General features: G+C 41.6%; 1 long non-coding RNA gene across 2 annotated transcripts in view; it reads left to right on the plus strand.

Moving 5' to 3' along the window:
• Nucleotides 1-13,071, plus strand: part of LOC144334270 (uncharacterized) — a 415,541-nt gene that overhangs the window by 271,946 nt on the left and 130,524 nt on the right. The gene's annotated exons all lie outside the window — the stretch shown is intronic.

The raw sequence follows: 13,071 nt of genomic DNA on the forward strand, positions 1-13,071 counted from the left end.
GATTAAAAGAGGCTACACCCATAAAGGGCCTACCTCCATACCCTCCATGTAATAGATACTTAACAAATGTTAGTCTCTACTACCCCTCCCATGAATGGAAGAATATATCTGTCTTTGTGGAGAGGGCTGGTCTGTGCCTGCTCCTCATCTTCAGGAGCAGGGCGAGTCAAAGAAATCAGGTTTCTCTTTCATTCCTCTTTAGAATGTGGGTCCACTTCTACCCAGCAAGTCCCTTTGGCCCATGGCTCCTTTGCTGCTGCTGTAGGAGAGAAAGTAAGGGAGGGCCAGATCCACAGACTTCAGTGACAGCTCACTGGAGACCTGCTTTCTCAGGTCCCAAGGCTGTGAGAGTCTGCAGAGTCTCTTGCTTGGCATCGATTCTGCTCTGCTTTCCAATTCTGCAGATTCTCTCCAGAAATCCCGACCCTGTCTGAAGAGAATTTGCAGAGCTGGAAAGGGCACCTCCTTTGCCCTCTGGCTTCCAGTTAGACTCAGCCAATGCCAGGTACCAGCAGGAGACTCCAGGGAAAGAGGAGGGTGATATGAACTCTTTATTTCTCCCTCTCCCTCCCTAAAGGGCCAGGGTTGTGGCTATAGCTGTAACCCCCTAGCTACGGCCACAGCTCCTGCCAGGCAGTCCCCTCACCCATGGTGCCAGCGGTCACTAGGTTCATTTACCTAGCGGTGGAAAAGGTATCTTGCTCTCGCTAGTTCCTGGTGCTTTGCCGGCTCTTACTGATCATCATCCCTCTGCCTCCCATCCATCAGGGTCATTGTAAGGACAAAATGAGACTACAGATGCAGTTTCTTCACAAATATCTGCTGGAAAAGGAAACAACCTTAAGAAAAATCTTCCCTTAGAAAGAGGCCACATAGATCAGGACCACAGTGAACCTCAATAGATCACCCTGTCTTTGCTTAGCCAATCCATTCCCAGGATCCCTGGGCTCATGCTGAATGTCCAGATCCACTCTGTCCATGTGCAGCAGCACTTCATCCATCTGTAGAGCACAGATTTTTTTTAAAATGTTCTCCTTTCGGCTGCAATGGTCATTTTTAGTCACTTCTCTGGGCAGTGAGAATTTCCCCTGGAAGTCTATACATTGGCTAAGCCAATGAGAATTTGATTTCAAATGTTACACTTCCCCAAAGAAGGATGGAAAATAAACAGAAACACATTTGTCCCTTTCAGTCCCTTTCTTTTTGAAATTATTAGATTCACACTTTAAATCAGAACGCAGGTTGTTCTCCCAATCCTGGAGTCTCTGAGTGACCAAAAGAAAGAAAGATGTCAGAGCTTCAAAGACTCAGAGTACAGCATCAAGTATGGCAAGCGCCCCATTTTCAGCTAGGGAAATGGAAGCTCAGAAGTTGGAAACGACCTGCTCAAAGTCACAGAGCCTGCATCAAAACTCAGGTCTCCTGACATACCAGATCAGCAGCCTTCCCACCACCCCAAGGACATGGGCAGCCCAGCCGCCATTTACCCAATTAGAGCCCTTACTCTGTTGAATTTACTAATGTTTCCCCTACAAGACAGTAAGCTCTATGAAGGCAGGAATCAAGCCTTGCCCCCGCCTCTGTGTCTTGGGCACTAATTCCATCTTGAATGAATGAATGTTTTGTGTAAACATCTCTGTGTTTCCGGACATCAGACATTTTAAAGCTTGACCACTTCCACCAGCCCTCATATGTCAGCATCGATGAAGAGACCATTCAAAGTCATAGCTCTTAGAAAAAGCCCTCCAAGTCTATCCTTGTGCAAGCTCCACTCTGGGGGTCCTCGCTCCTGAGACAGGAGAAATCTGGGATAAATGAATATCCAGAAAAGCCTTGGAAAGAAAGAACTGGACAGAGATGGCTCCAAGGAGCAGCTTGCTGGGAATGTTTTCATGAAAGGCAGCCCACAACTTGGTGATTATTACTTATTAATAGCTGCCATTTATGGGATGCTTACTACTTGCCAGTCCCACATTGCATGTTTACATGCATCATCTGAATTGATCCTTACAATACTCATTGCACAAGTAAGGGATTTTGTTCCCTGACTGACAGATGAGGGAAATCATCCTCAGATGTTCAGCAACTTACCGAAGTTCACATCACTTCCACGTCTGCGTCTACTCCACTTCACCACTGCGCTTCTTCCAAGAATACCATAGGTTTTCTCATTTTTTAAATTTTCTGTTTTTATTTCAATAGGTTTTTGGGGAACAGGTGGTGTTTTGTTACCTGAATCAGTTCTTTAGGGGTGATTTCTGAGATTTTGGTGAACCCATCACCCAAGCAGTGTACACTATACCCAATGTGTAGTCTTTTCTCCCTTGCCACCCCGCACCCTTTCCCCCAAGCCCCAAAGTCCAATGTATCATTCTCATGCCTTTGCATCCAAGAATACCATAGGTTTTCTTAAAACATCAGTTTTTGATTTATCCTGCCTTTCCCTCACCCACCACAACTCCAGCCCAGAGCTGACATCAGGGAAGAGGAGGAGATGTTGGCAAGTGCAGGGTTCAGGACAATGTGGTTTACTCTGAGAAGTGACTTTGAGCCAACAGAAGAGTTGGGGCTCAGTGGGTAGTTTGCAAGGAATGCAATGAGTCCAGCCTTCAGAATCCTGTTTTTTTTATTTCTATCCTCTTGTTTGTAAGACACTATTTGGACTCCTAATAACAGATCATACTAAAAACTTTCAACTCATTATATTATTTAAGCTGCTCAACAACCTTAAGGTAAGGAAAGATTACTATCACCATTTAAGATGAGGAAACAGCAGCTCGGGAGGTTAAGTCACTTTTCCAAGCGTACAGCTAGTGATTCGAGGAGACAGATTCAAACCCAAGTCTTCTTGCACTCAGATTGGTTCTCATTCCTGGAACTGAACCATCAGAAGAGAAATGTGGGGCTATGGACCAGACGAAGCCAAAGTAGCCTTGGCATTGACCCAGCTTGCTCTGAACCACAACCTCCACGAGGTTTACGAGATCACTTAATTACTCTTTGTTAACACCAGGCAAAATGGCTGCCAAGCTCAGGACACAGCTCTGCACTTCTCACTGCTCATGGGCATTCTGAAAATGGCAGGCGGCTTTTGTTGGTTGAGTCTAGAGAATGAGCAAGGCTCTCTTCTGGCAACAGAAAGTTGTAAGGCGCATGGGCTGGCCACAGGGCAGAGTTGGGGCAACGCTCTGCTAACTCAGGGAGCTGAAGACAACTGTGCACACAGCACGCAACAGCATTGAGGCCAACACTGTAAAGTCCCACTGGTGCTAGATATTCAGAGGACACAGAGGAAGAAAAAGAGAGGGAGACGCAGGCAACAGGCAAATTCCATTCTTACAACTCCTTTAGCACTCAGCCTGGATAAGAGAAAGGGGAACGTTTGGGTTCAAATTCCAGAAACATCATGTTCTGGCTCTGACCTGCCTGAGTCTGTTTCCTCATCTTCATAGAGTTGCTGGGCAGATCCAAGATGCTGTATGCAATCATATCTCTGAGCACACACGATTTAATATATTCCAAGTACTCAGTGCCACGTACTGATTATCTCCTTTAATCTGAAGGACTCTGCAAGGTCTAAACTCTTTTATCCCTATTTTACAATGATGACACTGTCTCAGAGAAGGTGAGTAACTTACCCATGACACACAGCCAAACATGCTGGTGCTGGATAATAAATATCAGTTAATAGCAATAATCCTAGGTCTGGCCTATGAGCGCCTTGAAAGTGGACATATGCATTTGGGTTTAGTTTTTTACATTATGAAATATTTCAGACCAGGCACGGTGGCTCACGCCTGTAATTCCAGCATTTAGGAGGCCGAGGTGGGCGGATCACTTGAGGCCAGGAATTCAAGACCAGCCTGGGCAACATGACGAGACTGTGTCTCTACTGAAAATACAAAAATTAGCTGGTGTGGTGGTGCTTGCCTGTAGTCTCAGCTACTCAGGAGACGGAGGCACGAAAATCACTTGAACCTGAGAGGCAGAGGTTGCAGTGAGCCGAGATCATACCACTGCACTCCGGCCTTGGCAACAGAGTGAGACACTGACACACCTACACACACAAATATATGTATTTCAAGTGTACAAAAGTATATATGATTACAAATGCCTGTGTAACACTGAGCCTAAGAAATAAGATATTAAAATCAAAGTCTCAGCACACCTCCCTTACTTTTATTCTTCCACCTTCTCCAAAAAAGTGCCAGTTGTTTATTTAACAGTATTTATTCAGTACCTACTCCATGCCATGAGTGGTTTCCAGATGTTGAATTGTTTTAAGCATTTTCCTGAATCATGGGTTCATCATTTCCACATCTGTTTTATACTTTATCATATATTCAAGTATCCATTAGCAATATTTAGCATTAGTTGCATGGTTTGAAATTTTATACAAACGGTAAAATATTTATAAACCCTTTTGAAACATCGCCTTGATAATCTTTTTGTTTTCGTTTTTACAGACAGGGTTTCACTATGTTGCCCACACTGGTCTTGAACTCCTGGGCTCCCACGGTCTTGCCTCCTCAACTTTCCGAGTAGCTGGGACTGCAGGTCCGCACCACCATGCCCTGCCAATAATCTTGTTTTTAAGAGAGACAGAGACAGAGATAGACAGAAATACCCTATCACTATATTAGATATGGTAATATCAATAAATGCATTGAGTTGAACTGCAAAAACACACTCCTTCCCAAGAAAAGATAGGAGCCTCTCATCTCATTCTGAACAATCTCACTTTAAATGGGCTTTGCAATAATTTAGTGGAGCTACTGGGAAGAGTTATGAAGACTGATACTATGACCTGTTCTAACCAAAATTCAAGCTAAAACCACAAGGAAAAATGATAGTGACAATAATATAGCTTTACATTTGTATAGTGTGTTATCATTTTAAGGCATTTTCATAAACATTACTATTTCTTGGGATGAAATATGTCAGTGAAAAGAAATTCTGGTGATCACCCACTCCAGAGGATATCAGAGTTCATTTTCACAGCAAAACACATATTTTGTCCAAACTAAATCTTACCTGGGATTTCTCTGGTTTAAACAAGACTGGAGAGTCCAGATGCTGTTCCCCAACTCAGCCTCCTCCCCATCTCCTCTGTCCCTTAAGAAAACCATGGAGATCCAGGACTCTGGAAAAAGATCGGGTTCACTCACCTTATTTTACAGAAATAAATATGGGAAGGGATGCTGAGCTTGGATCCGTTGAGTCTCTACTTTGGCCCTATCATGCATTCCTCACTGAATTCTTCCAATAGAGGTGCAGCAACAATAAGCGCCTTGCCCAAGGTCACATGGCTGTTTTACAAGTCCATGGGAGCTCCAGTGAGTGAGTAAGTGGCTGGGTCAGGATTTAAAATCCATCTTCCAATCCCACGGGCAGACCTGCTTCCCTCTAAGCCAGGGGAGATTAATCAACTAATACATTTCAACCTCACTTCTCTTTGCTACACTTTAGTTGGATGTATCTTTCTGAGTTTATCTTCCAAAAGCAGGCTCAGTCCAGAGAATCTGTGACCTTATTGGATGAGGTTGGGTAAAGATGTAGGTGCCCTGGAGGACCCAGCACATCCAGGCCTTGGCAAAGATGGGATGTGGAGAATCTTTATGAAGCCTCCTTCTCTTCTTCCTTGGGGTATCCAGTCCTCTCCCTTCTGGTCCCCAGAGCCCTCTTGCTGATCCAGAGGATCCCCTAACACCAATTTTCCTTCCTCATCCCTCCATACATGCCTTCAGCACATTCATCCCACATGCTGCTCCCTGAAAGTGTGCCAGTATAATCCAAGATGACTCATTGCTTAACCTACTGAAATATGCATATCCTTAAGGTAGCTCAAAAAAAGCATATTAATGGTGGAAATTTTAGGTGCCAAATTAGATCAGTCAGAGAGTTATTTGTAGAAAAGGAACATTTTTGCTGATTCTCCAAAGATGCCACACAGATCTATAGGTTATGATTCCAAAACCCCTAATAAGCAATGTGTTCAGACTGGCATTGGAGAAGCCCTAAAGTCTGTGTCTTCTGGCACTTTCAGAGAAGGAAAAAGAGATTGAGAACCAGGCTCACCCCAACTTGAAACCGAAATATCTCCTCTTGTTACCATGAGTAATAGAAACAGCTAGTGCTAACCAAATATTCCATGTGCTTCCCAATATTCCCAGCCTGCCTCATAGCTAGGTGAGCTACGTGACTAGCTTTGGCCACAAACTACAGGCATGAGTGACACGTGCCACTCCTGAGCTGAAGTGGTTAATGATACATGTGCCTCCTCCATCTCTCTTTCTTCTCCTGCCTTGATGTCTTGAAGGTCATTTGTTCTAGAAGATGATATGCCTATAACAAGGAGGAAGGTCACCCAGCCTGCAACAGATATTTGGTGAGTGAGAAATCAACATTTGTCATATTAAGTCACTGAAATTTTAGGATTGTTTATGACTACAGCATAGCAGAGCCTACCCTGACTAATACACATTGACATTTTCAGTGTTTGTGCTAAATAGGACTGCCAGCGGTAATTTCCCATTCCCTGTAACTCAGGAGCTAGAAAAAAACAATCAGTATTTCTAAAATACCCCTAAAGGCATAGTTCTAGAGGCAAATTAGATTCCCCCAATAATGCCCTTGTATGAAGCAACAATATAATAGAGACATGAGTACTTAGAGAGTCCTTATTCCAGTGTCCAGTCACCAGTGCCATGAGTGTCAGAGACACTCATAGTGAAAACAGCAGGGGCAGCAGTTCCGTGACATTTAGATCGCAGCTACAATGGCATGTCTTCGAGATAGTGCAATGATACCTATCCGGACTTCCACTCCCCCCGTCCTTAACAACAGTTCTGTAAGCTCCTAATTCCCTGAAATGAATCCCTCTCTGCTTGAAATACCTGGATTGGTGTCTATTTCTTTCACTGAACTATGACTGAATCTTTGTTGCTTTCAAAAATTTGAAACTCTTTGAAAAATGATAATATAGCAACAAATAAGAAGATGTGGAATATTCCAAAGGCTCAAACCTAGGAAAAGGCAGGTTTTCTGAGGCCTCTGGGAAAAAGCTTGAAAACAAAAAAAAACGTAGTAGGTGAATTTTCACAAAACCATGAATTCATTTTAAAAGCTTAACATAAATTATTTCATGCAGATTCTTCACATGACAGTTGAAGGAGGGAACCCAGAGAATAAAAGTGCCTTCTCTAAGGTGGCACAGCCAATAAAGGGAGAGCTGTGTTTCAAACTGAGGTCCCCGAGACTCTGGCCAGTGCTTCCTCTGGCACTGAATGCCCACTTTGAGTCTTGGTAGAGAAGATTAGGCTCACCTCCCTGGACCACTGGAGACCTACCTGAGTGTTAGAGAGGAGATATATGTGGAACTGGTTACTCAGAGCTGGGGAAGTTCTGCCACATGCTCACTGCATTTAAGATTGTAGAAGACATGCTTGAAATAAAATCTAATGATTGGCATTTACCTTTATGGCATAGTTTATAAAAATATACAGTCTTCATAAAGAGTGGCCATTGCCAACCAAAAGCCTGTTAAGTGCCTTGAGCTTTTATTTCAGAGCTAATAATCTGAGCTCCTCACATGCCCCAACTAATAATACCCCGCATGACCTTGAGCTTCTGGCTTAAACTTCTTGTGTCTCATTTTCTCTGTCTGTAAAAGGGAGATAATGACATAGCCACTGGATCACATTGGCAACATGCTTGGAGATCCCCAGATCAAAGGTGCTCTGCCTCGACCAAGCAACATGATGATGGTGTTTACCATCATTAGTGTTGTTATTATTATTGTTTTTGTTGTTTGGAGTGGCCCTGTTGCAGCCCAGGAAGTAGATACAGCTGAGTCAGCATCAGGGCAAGAGTGAGGAGGCATTTTATGCTGCAGAAGCCATTGATATATAGAGATTGTCATTGACACCACAGGAGGTCACATTCCCAGACTTCCCATGTGGTGTGAGGCATACTCCTCCCTGGAGGTACGACCATGCCTAGAACATTTCCAGGAAGTGTGTATCTGCCTTTTGGGGAAAGAGATCAGTGAGGAAGACCCCATCATTTATTTAGCAATGTGGTTCCCATAATCACACAGCCAACTGAAGAATCCTGGGAACACAGCCAGGACGCTTCAGATTTGAGTTCCAGCTCCACCACCCTGTAGCCTTGAGAATAGGCTACCATTTCTCAGTGTCGTCATTTTCTGATTACAAAATAAGGATGTTTCACTGAAGGGTTCCCTTGGTCTTCTTGTGTTGAGATTTATAGATCCCCAAAATATCACAACAGAAGATTCTGCCAAGATAAGGTCTTGCCTAGCACGTTTCTCCATAGTTTAGTGACGATATCAGTCACTGCTCTTCCAACAGGCTGTTGGCCTCTTGCCCACACCCAACCAGTCATGTTCTGAGTTCGGGACAAGGAAATGTACTGAACTTGTTTTGAAATTTACTAGCAAACTGGGGACTCAACATAGAAGGCCAAATTCTATGTACCGGTAAATACTTATTGTGGTTTGCAAAGTATATTCATGCAGAAGCATCATCTGCCTTTATGCGGCCTGTATAAAAGCGGTGCCCCATTTAGGCAGAAGAATTTGAAAAGAAACCTCCTCTGGGTATATGCTGCTCTGTGGGTACATGGTTTATAAGCAGACTGTACTTTGTACAAAGAAAAGTGCATCCCTTTACCTAGATGGGCACAGCCCTCTACCAGAGTTCAACTCTTGATAATGAAAGATGAGGTGGATTTCAATTCCATGACCCCTTGGCCAGCACATTTGTGCAGTGTGCACACTATACAACCATACATGGCAGCCCTAGATCTGCTGACTCCTAGGGGTTCCCTCATGAGGTCCTCCTAGAGGTCCTCTTAGAGGTCCCTACCCCACCAGCTGGTTTTTACTTTTACTGGCTTTACATGATATTGACCATCCTTGGACATTTTGTTCAAACAAATAGGACTACCATGCCCCTGTTGCCAAGTTATACCTTCCTCTTTGGAGGGGGACACGAAGTAGGGCCACTCACACTCATGCCTAGTCCCTTTACTTAATCTCTACCTCTTTTATTCCCAGAAGGTGAGAGGTCAGTGGCAAGGCAAGAAACTGACTGATCACATCTACTTCCCAAATCTTGCTGTCTTACATCTGGATCCTTCAGCACTTGAACCTAAAATTAAACACTTGCCACCTTTGTTCAGAAGTTACACCATGTCATGAATGAAGAAAGGCCTTAGGATGTGATAAAGTGGAAGATGGAAGGTGTAGTAGCATGTGCATTAACTTCTCACATGTCATCCTATTGCAAACTAGTGTTTGTGGACAGAAAGAAGTAGAGGGGAGTCTGGAGGAGGCACCATGTGTGCTCTGTGAACAAGATCACTCTGGAACCAAATGAGAGCCAAGAAATGGGATTAGGACTAAAAGCACGATAGGGAAGCTGGGTGAAGATACATATCAAAAGATGTCTTTTCAAAAATGTGCATTCCCTACAGCCCAGCAATTCCATTCCTAGGGGAGTATTTTAAAATAATCATATAAGTGTACAATGACTATCTACAAAGAAGTTCCATGCAGAATTGTTTACAATGGAAAAAATTGGAAATAATCTCCATATTCTATAATACAGAACAGATATGTAAATAACTATGTTCTTGCAATGGAATATTATGTAACCATTAAAAATGATTATCTAAAACTATATTTATTGCAGTGAAAAGATGTTAAGATATCTGGTTAAGTGAAAAAGCAAGTTGCTAAACAAAAAGTACAGCATATGGTATATTTTATTGCATAGATACAATAATATATAGACAGTTCCTGACTTAAAATGGTTTGACTTATGATTTTTTGACTTTACAATGGTGCAAAAAATAAGCATTCAGTAGAAACCATACTTTGAGTACCCATATTAGCATCCTTTTTTCACTTTCAGTATAGTACTCAATAAATTACATGATATGCTCAATACTTTATTATAAAATTGGCTTTATGTTAGGTTATTTTGCCCAACTGTAGGCTAATGTCAGTGTTCTGAACACATTTAAGATAGGCTAGGTGAAGCTATGATATTTGGTGGGTTAGGCACATTGAATGCATTTCTGACTTGGAATATTTTCAACTCACAGTGAGCTTATCTGAATGTAATTTCATTGCAAGTTCAAGGAGTATCTGTATTATATTTATATAGTACATATGTAGACATAATCTTTATATATCATAGATTAGCAGTAGCTATTCTGATGTGGGTGCTCTCTGTTTTACTTGTCTATATGTTCTAAATGTTCTATAACCAGCAAGTATTACTTTTGAAATTAAAAAAATAGAAAGTATCTGCAAGTCTAGATCTGAAAAAAGAAAAAGGGGAAAAATAGTCACGAGAATGTTTTTGGTCATGTTCTGAAGATAACCTGTTGTGATCTGGAGAAAACAGAGGAAAGTCACTCATAGGCAAAGCAGAGGGCTACCACTTCTGGGAACTTATTGATGAGACCAATGTTCTCAGCTTCAGGGGACAGCTCTTCTCTGCCCTTGACCTTCACAAAAGGAAAGGGAATCAGCCGGGGTTCTTTGTTGCAAACAACAGAGCACAGTATGGCTAGTTTCTGCAAAAAGGAAGCTTTCAAAGGACATTGAGACTTCTGTTTCTGAGGAAATGGAGTAGGTGTACTTCACACTGTTTCTCCCACTAAGTATGCTGAAAACCATAGACATTATAGAACAATCACAAGGAAATTCTGCAAGGTGCATAGAGGAAGGCAGACAGGTTAGGTAGTTGGGACCCTGGGAAAGTCATAGATGTGAGATTTCTGGATTTTCTTTTTGTTTCTTATATCCCAGGCTTACATGAAGTATTTATTCTGTAACCCAGAAATGCAAATGAGCACAGACATAAAAGCCCCAATAAAAGCCAACTCTCTTTAGCCAGGGACCAGGAAAGGGAGAAGGTAGCAAGACAGGAAACTTTTAGGCAAACGTTTAGGCTCTAGTCCAGCCAAATATCACAGAAAAACCTGGGCCCACCCTCACCGGGGCCAGCAAAGGCCAAGTGGGGAACTTAGACCTCCACTCTTGCCAGGCTGCCTTATGACTCCTTAACACCCCTGCCAGCGTGGTGTCAGAGAAGGCCAAGTAGAGAGCTGGGACTTTCATCACCACCCAGTGGTAACAAGCCCCCACCTACCACAGTGTAGGTGGATCTCTCATGGGGAGCCTGGACCTCCACCCCAGCCAGCAATATCAGAGTGCAGGATGGTGTCAGAGGCGCTAAGGGAGAAGTCAGGGCTTTACCATCACCCAGACATAATGACTCCTCTTCCCTTTACTGCAGTGTCAGTGGACGACATGTGACAAGCAGTAACAAGGCACTCCTACCCTTCCCAGCCGGGGTGGTATCAGTGAAGGCCTGGTGAGGAACCAAAACTCCCAATACTGCTCTTGTAATGAGGAACCCCTCCCCAATTCAGGTGTCAGTAGACCAGCAAGGCAGCACTCCACTTCCTCTACTAGAGCAGCGTCAAAAAAAATAAAGCCCAGCTAAAACAGAAGGTGTCAATAAGATCCAGGGTAGCATAACATAATAACCAAAGTGTCCACTTCCCATAAAAATAATTCTCCACACCAAGAATCAAGAAAATTTTAATTTGAATGTAAAAGAGACAATCAATAGATGTCAACATCAAAATAACAGAAACATTAGAATTATCTGCCAAGATTTTCGAGCAAATATCACTAAAGTGATTCAGTGTACAAATTATAAGCATACTTGAAACAAGTGAAGAAATAGAAGGTTTCATCAAAGAAATCAAATGTCACAGTAAATAAATAGAAGATAAACTGGAAAATATAATGACCAAAAAATTTAAAAACTTAATGAATGGGCTCACCAACAGAATAGAAGGCACAGAAAAAAGAAACAGTCGACTTGATAGTAGTATAACAATAACACAGTCTGAATAACAGGGAGGTAATAGACTGGAATGAAAAAAAATCACCAGCACCTCAGGGACTTACAGAATTATCAGAAAAGATTTAAATGCATGTCATGGCAATTCCAGAATGAAAGGAGAGAGAGGGCAGGCCTGAAGAAGTATTTGAAGAGATAATGGCTGAAAACTTCCCAAATTTGCAAGGCATAAGTCTACAGATTGAAGAAGCTGAGCCACAAACCCAAAACAAGATAAATCCAAAGAAATCCATTCCAAGACACATCATAGTCAACTTCTGAAATTCAAAGACAAAAATCTTAAAAGCAGCTAGAGAGAAACACCATACCTATAAAAGAAAAACAATTTGATAACACTGTACTTCTCATCAGAAACTAAGGAAGAAAGAAGGGAGTGGCACAAAAAATTACTCAAATGCTGAAAGAAAAGAACTGTCAACTCAGAATCCAATATCCAGCAGATATATCCTTCAGGAATGAATAAGAAATTGAGACATTCTCAGATGAAGGAAACTAAGAAAACTTGTCACTACCAGGCCTGGGTGGAGAAATTTCTCTGAACAGAAGAAAAAAAAAAAAAACAGAAAAAAACAAAAAAGGGAATCTTAGACCAAAAGAAGAAATCATTTGTCTTCATTAGGAAGAAAAAAGAACATGATAACAGCAAAAATATAAATGAAATCTAGAATCATTTTTTCTCTTGAGTTTTCTAAATTATATTTGATAATTGAAGCAAAACATAACATTATCTAATATGTTTTTAAGTGTATTTGAAGGAAATATTTAAAATATAAATGAAGGAAGTAAAAGGATCTAAAGGGAGATACGTTTCTACACTTCACTTGAACTGGTATATGTCCATGCCAGGTGACTGTAACAAGTTTTATGTATATATAAAAGTATATGTATAGTTTTTAATATACATATAAAAGTTTCATGTATGTGTGTATATGTATATATAAACATACATACATAATATTTAGAGCAACCACTAAAAAAGCTGTCAAAGAGGTACAGTCAAAAATGTAACAGATAAATCAAAATTTAATTTTAAAAATGTTCAAATAAACCACAGGAAGGCAGATAAAATAAAACAGAAACAAAAATAAAACAAAATGGCATA

This window comes from Macaca mulatta, chromosome 14, assembly GCF_049350105.2.
Source record: "Macaca mulatta isolate MMU2019108-1 chromosome 14, T2T-MMU8v2.0, whole genome shotgun sequence".
Classification (NCBI taxonomy): Eukaryota; Metazoa; Chordata; class Mammalia; order Primates; family Cercopithecidae; genus Macaca; species Macaca mulatta.